This window comes from Scyliorhinus torazame, chromosome 21, assembly GCF_047496885.1.
Source record: "Scyliorhinus torazame isolate Kashiwa2021f chromosome 21, sScyTor2.1, whole genome shotgun sequence".
Classification (NCBI taxonomy): domain Eukaryota; kingdom Metazoa; phylum Chordata; class Chondrichthyes; order Carcharhiniformes; family Scyliorhinidae; genus Scyliorhinus; species Scyliorhinus torazame.
In genome coordinates this window covers 92,314,707-92,321,335 of record NC_092727.1, presented here as the reverse complement: position 1 = coordinate 92,321,335, position 6,629 = coordinate 92,314,707, and the positions used below count along the sequence as shown (strand labels likewise).

The window sequence follows — 6,629 nt, the reverse complement described above, 5'->3', positions numbered from 1 at the left end:
GATGGATTATCAATTTGTAGCAGCTTTAACTTTCATACATGCTATGATAATATTTTGTTCTCTGCTCTGTTCTACCTCCATGTCTTACTGTGCTGCACACGGCGAGCCCCGCAGCCTGACTCCTCGGATTGCTGGTTTAAAATCGGTTTGGGCCCTTCTTTGAACTTCTTTCCCAAAACCTTTCTGGTTTCCTATCTTTTGTTAATCTGCTGATCTATTGATCTGTTGCAGCTATCGATCAGTTGAAGCTGCTTCACTCAGATGATTTTTTTTTCTTCTTGAAAAATAAATTATTTTCTTTCTTCTGATTCATTTCTCGTCGCCAGTTTTCTTTTTGTAAACTGTTGTATCTTAAGACTAACAGTACAAAAGAAATAGATTGCCAGAGCACTTGGGTTTAATGCAAGATCAACAGAGGTTTATTGAATTGGCCTTCACTGTACAAGGTTTGGCACTAGACTCCACAAAAGCAACTGAAGCAGCTGATGATGTAACGTATGTCACGTGACTCAGTTCTTAAAGAGACATTGCACACAACTACAGTAACCCACATATAAATAACAGTCTCCTCTATAATGCGGAGTCCAAATACAGACAGGGTGACCATTTTGCAGAACACCTCCATTCAGTACGCAAGCGTGACCCTGAACTTCCTGTTGTTTGTCATGTTAATTCTCCACGTTGCGACTACTCACAGCTTTCTACCATTGGCACTCCACATTTATCTGGACTCAACATTGAGTTCAACAATTTTAGATCATAACTACTGCCTCCATTTTGTTTCATGTGCATTTTTTGCTGGTTGAATTGTTTTCTTGTTTTTTTCCTTATCCCTTCATGTTTCATTCAGATGGCTGAAACAATCACACATCAGCTGTGCACACCTTTTGTTTCTTTACTTTGCCCATCACCACTCCTTTTGGCTTTTGTACCGTGAACCATTGTCGTTTAATCTCTCCACCCTGTCACAGACATTCCCTTTTGTTCCTCCTGTTCATTTCCCCCTTTCCACTTGTTCAAAACCTATTGCATTTCTATCTTTTCTCAGTTCTGATGAAGAGTTATTGAAATGTTAACTCTTGTTTTCTCTCCACAGATGCAGACTTGGTGCAGACTCAATGGGCCCAAAGGCCTCGTCTGCACTGTATTATTCTGTGATTCTGTGAGATGCTACCCAACCTGCTGAGCATTTCCAACGTTTTCTGCTTTTAATTCAGTCAACAGAAACACGTTACTCGCAGCTTGGGTCACTGTCTGTGCGGAGTCTGCACGTTCTCCCCGTGTCTGCGTGGGTTTCCTCCGGGTACTCCGGTTTCCTCCCACAAGTCCCTAAAGATGTTCTTTTTTAAAAAAAAAAAATTTTTATTCAAATTTTCACCAAATATCAACAACAAAATACAGAAAGATAAGAACAACCCCCCCATATACATAAGTAATAAATTACCAGCCTTCATCAACACCTAAAGATGTTCGATTAGGTAATTTGGACATTCTGAATTCTCCCTCTGTGTATCCAAACAGGTGCCGGAATGTGGTGACGAGGGGCTTTTCACAGTAACTTCATTGCAGTGTTGATGTCAGCCTACTTGTCACAATAAAAAAGATTATTATTATTATTATTAATTGCAGGATTGAGTGACTGCATGCCATAATGGGGGGGGGGGGATCCAAGTTCATGCGAGGCTAGCATTACCAAAAGTTGACTTTCACTCCTTACTTCTGACTTCACTTCAGCCGGGCTCAACCTCTGAAAAAACAGGTACAGTCTGACCGCAGCAGGTTCTTTTCATTACTCCTTCATGGGATATGAGCGTCATTGGCAACAGCTCTGAAAGCCGAATACTTTCACAGACACAGTCAGAGCCAGTGGAAATTAATCAGCAACTAATCTAAGAGTGGTTGATGACCTTCAGGTAATGCTAGTGGAGAATCCTTCCTACTTCTCAATGCATCACACAAGCTTGCCACCCCCACATTGATTCTGTATACACCTCCCACTGCCTCAGGAAGGCAGACAGCATTATCAGAGACCCCTCCCACCCAGGTATTGCCTTCTTCCAGACACTTCCATCAAACAGAAGGTACAGAAGTCTGAAGACTCGCACATCCAGTCATAAGAATCAGCTTCTTCCCCACAGCTACAAGACTCCTCAATGACTCCCCTTCGGACTGATCTGTTCCCTGTAAGAACACTATTCACGATGCCCTATGCTGCTCTTGCTCATATATTTGTTTTGTTTGGCCCCTTGTTCCGCACTGTAACCAATCACTGTTTGTTGATGTACCAATTGTCAATGTTCTCTGTTGATTATTCTTTTGTCTACTATGTACGTACTGTGTATGTTCCCTTGGCCGCAGAAAAATACTTTTCACTATACTTCGGTACATGTGACAATAAATCAAATCAAATGTTTTCCCATCTGTGTATATTTAAGAGAGAACATTAGCTGGTGCGGTCAGGTTGAATAGCACTGATTCCCAATCAGCGTTACATACTTACTGATGAGAGGAACAGCTGCCCCTACATGCCCATGGCATTGAGCCCCTATGCCCGCACTACTGACCTCTGCAAAATGATAGCAGGCACTGCAGTGTGAACACGCTGTACAGATGCCATTTTGAAACCAAAGTAACTCCCATAGCACCAAAATCTTGGGCATTACAGGCACAAATGTTGCAGCATCTGTAGTACCCAATTAATTTTTTTTTCCAATTAAGGGGCAATTTAGCGTGGCCAATCCACCTAACCTGCACATTTTAAGTTGTGGAGGTGAAACCCACGCAAACACAGGGAGAATGTGCAAACTCCAGATGGACACTGACCCAGGGCCGGGATTCGAACCCGGGTCCTCAGCGCCATAGGGAGCAGTGCTAACCACTGTGCCATGTGCTGTCCGAGTATCTATATATAAAAATCATTATTCATTTAAATGCATTTATGGGATGTGGGCGTTGCTGGCTAAGTCAGCATTTACTGCCCACCCCTAGGTGTCCTTCAGAAGGTGGTGGTGAGATGCCTTCTTGAACAGCTGCAATCCCAGAGGCGTAGGTACACCCACAGTGCTGTTAGGGAGGGCCTTCATTTTAGCACATCCCAGAGAAGTACATAATAATTTTGCTTCATCTTTAAACCATTTTGAAGACTTAAATAGGGGTTTGAGTAAACATGGTTTGAAATATGGAGTCACCGAAGCTCTTTGCGACATTAATATAACATAGCTCAGTTGGATCCTAATGAACGTGGAACTACTGCCAAAAAATTGTTATACTTGGACCAGGATATTGTTTGGATGATGATTTTTAGTAAAATATAGGTTGAATATTAGAATGAATTTGAATAATTGAACCTTCAATCTATTTCATCATTCACTCTACATTTCATTCCAAATGAAAACAATATTAAACAGCAAGATAACATCATCCGCACTCTGGTGCCAAGATGATGCTTAGAATGGTTTCTTTGAATTTTCTGTGTCTGAACAGGTCATATTGAACTGAGATATTGCACAATAAAGCAAACACTTTTATTTTGATTTTTCCGATAAGGCTGAAGCTGCCAATGTTTGAATGTGACTTTTTGGGGGGGGTTTCAGCTAGCTAACCTAACAGTTTGCTTAATTGTAGTTAAGAAAGCTATGTCTAAAAATCAAGTTCTTTAAATATTAATATGCACAGAATTATCATGTTTGTATTAAATTATTCTGTTGAATGCAATAAAACTCATTTATAAGACAATGTTATGTATTCATCTGTTCATATTTAAAGAGTTTTATTTCAATCAGTCAATAGTTAACAATGTGACTTCAATAATTTTCTACTCCAGCATTCCTTCCTAGCACCATGGAGACAAGATAGGAGGCAAGGGGAACCCGGGAAATAAGTGGAGAACAGAGTCAGGAAGGGTCCCGTGCTCTCCCACCTCCAGGGATCTTCCCCCGGCCTGGGGACCGGAGTGCTGCCTGCCCAACAGAGGTGGGCAGCCAATTTATCCAGTGACTGTCCCCCATTTTGTGCCGGTGTCAGCATTTTACTGATGTCAAAATGGCCCCCCTGGCATGTGCACAGGCCAGCGGTTTGAATGAGGCGTCCTCCCAGCACCAAGCCTGGAGTTCACTATGCCCCCCAATGACGGGGCCCTGGGCTTGGAAGGTCATAGTCCCAACCTGGAATAGACCTATGCAGGGGTTTCACCTCAACCCGATGGTAATTCTGGTTTTGGACCTTTTCATTGACAACTTCACTGCAGGGATAAGCAGTGAGCGCTTCTCAGTAGGGCTGCCAGTTTGACATGGGTGTGGGCCCTTTGATTAGGCTTGCAGTTCTGAAGACCCACTCACTACTGTTGCCCATAAAACGTCAGACACCTCGACCAGTTTATTATTCAAACGTTTTTCCCAGGTGCCCTTATTGGCAGGATGAACAAAGGATAAATCCAAGTTTTTAATTCAACCAAATTTATTATCAAACACAGTAAAAACAGTCACTCCCTTTAAATTATCCCAATTACAATTTACATTAATCCCAAGATTCTTAATGCCAAAAGACCATAAGGCACAGGAGCAGAATGAAGCCATTTGACCCATCGAGTCTACTCAACCATTCAATCATGGCTGATATGTTTCTCATCCCCAATCTCCTGCCGTCGCCCCATAACCCCTGATCCCCTTATTAATCAAGAGTTTATCTATCTCTGTTTTAAGGCACTCCGTATTTTGGCCTCCACAGCCTTCTGCTGTAAAGAGTTCACAGATCCACCATCTCTGACTGAAGAAATTCCTCCTCATCTCTATTTTAAAGGATCGTCCCTTCAGTCTGAGGTTGTGCCCTCTAGTTCCAATTTTTCCTACTAGTGGAAAGATCCTCTCCACATCCACTCAATCCAGGCCTCTCAGTATCCTGTAAGTTTCAATAAGATACCCCCCTCATCTTTTTAAACTCCAACCGTACAGACCTAGAGTCCTCAACTGCTACTTATATGACAAGCTCTTCATTCCAGGAATTATTCTTGTGAACCTCCTCTGGACCATTTCGAAGGCCAGCACATCCTTCCTTAGATACTGAAGTGTTGGGTGCTCTGAGGTACAGATGAACCAACACGGTTGTGATTGGTACAACGCAGTTTTATTCCATGAAACTATTTATACATCAGACTTGGTACTCAGCACGTTGTGACTGTATGAGTGTCTTGCTATGAGGTCCTGGCCCTGTGCCGTCTCCAGATGGACTACCCAGGAAGTGTCGTGTTTCTTGTTTTATACTGTGTCTGCTCTTGTCTGTGATTGGCTGTCATGTTATGTGTGCTAATTGGTCCGTTGGCCTGTCTATCATTATGTATGTGTTATGATGTATGTTTGAATATCATGACAGATACGGGGCCCAAAACTGCTCACAATACTCCAAATGGGGTCTGACCAGAGCCTTATACAGCCTCAGAAGTGCAGCGCTGCTCTTGTATTCCAGCCCTCTCGACATGAATGCTAACATTGCATTTGCTTTCCTTAATGCCAACTGAGATGCACGTTAACCATAAGAGAATCTTGAACAAGGATTCCCTTTGTGCTTCTGATTTCCTAAGCATTTCTCCATTTAGAAAATAGTCCATGGCTCCATTCTTCCTTCCAAAGTGCATAACCTCACACTTTTTCACATTGTATTCCATCTGCCACTTCTTTGCCCACCCTCTTAATCTGTCCAAAACATTCTGCAGCTCCCCTGCTTCCTCAATACTACCTGTCCCTCTGCACATCTTTGTATTATCTGCAAACTGAGCAACAATGCCCTCAGTTCCTTCTTCCAGATCGTTAATGTATATTGTGAAAGGTTTTGGTCCCTGCACCGACCCCTGAGGCACACCACTAGTCACTGGTTGCCATCCTGAAAAAGGCCCCTTAATCCCCACTCTCTGCCTTCTGCCAGTCAATCCTCTATCCACCCCTGGATCTTACCCTTAACACCATTGGCTCCTATGCGCCACCTTGTCAAAGGCCTTCTGGAAATCTAAATAGATCACGTCCACAGGTTCTCCTTTGTCCAACTTCCTTGTTACTTCCTCAAAGAACTCTAACAGGTTTGTCTGACATGATCTCCTCTTGACGAAGCCGTGCTGACTCAATCCTATTTTATCATGCACTTCCAAGTACTCCGCAATCTCATCTTTAATAATTACCAATGACCGAAGTCAGGCTAACCGGCCTATCATTTCCTGTCTTCTGCCTCCCTTCTTAAACAGGGGTATTACATTAGCCATTTTCCAGTCTTTTGGGACCCTCCCTACCTCAAGTAATTCCTGAAAGTTCACCACCAATGCCTCCACAATCTCCTCAGCTATCTCTTTTAGAACCCTGGCGTATGCCCAGTCCAGGTGATTTATCCACCTTCAGTCTTTTCAGTTTCCCCAGAACCTTCTCCTTACTGATGGCCATTACACTCACCTCTGCCCCCTGATTCTCCTGGAGTTTAGGTATCGCAGGTTTGATTCCCAGCTGGGTCACTGTCTGTGCGGAGTCTGCGCATTCTCCCCGTGTCTGCGTGGGTTTTCTCCGGGTGCTCCGGTTTCCTTTCACAGTCCAGGGATGTGCAGGTTGGGTGGATTGGATTCCCTATTTTGTCCTTAGTGTCCAAAATGGTTA

At 43.2% G+C, this 6,629-nt stretch overlaps 1 long non-coding RNA gene across 1 annotated transcript in view; it reads right to left on the bottom strand.

Annotated features, from left to right (window-relative positions):
• Window positions 1-396: 396 nt before the first annotated feature.
• Window positions 397-6,629, bottom strand: part of LOC140398018 (uncharacterized) — a 31,289-nt gene continuing 25,056 nt past the window's right edge. The window contains exons 2-3 of the long non-coding RNA XR_011937383.1: window positions 1,445-1,582; window positions 397-1,340 (exon numbers count right to left, since the gene is read on the bottom strand). This is a non-coding gene — a long non-coding RNA (uncharacterized lncRNA). The remainder of the gene's footprint in view (window positions 1,341-1,444; window positions 1,583-6,629) is intronic.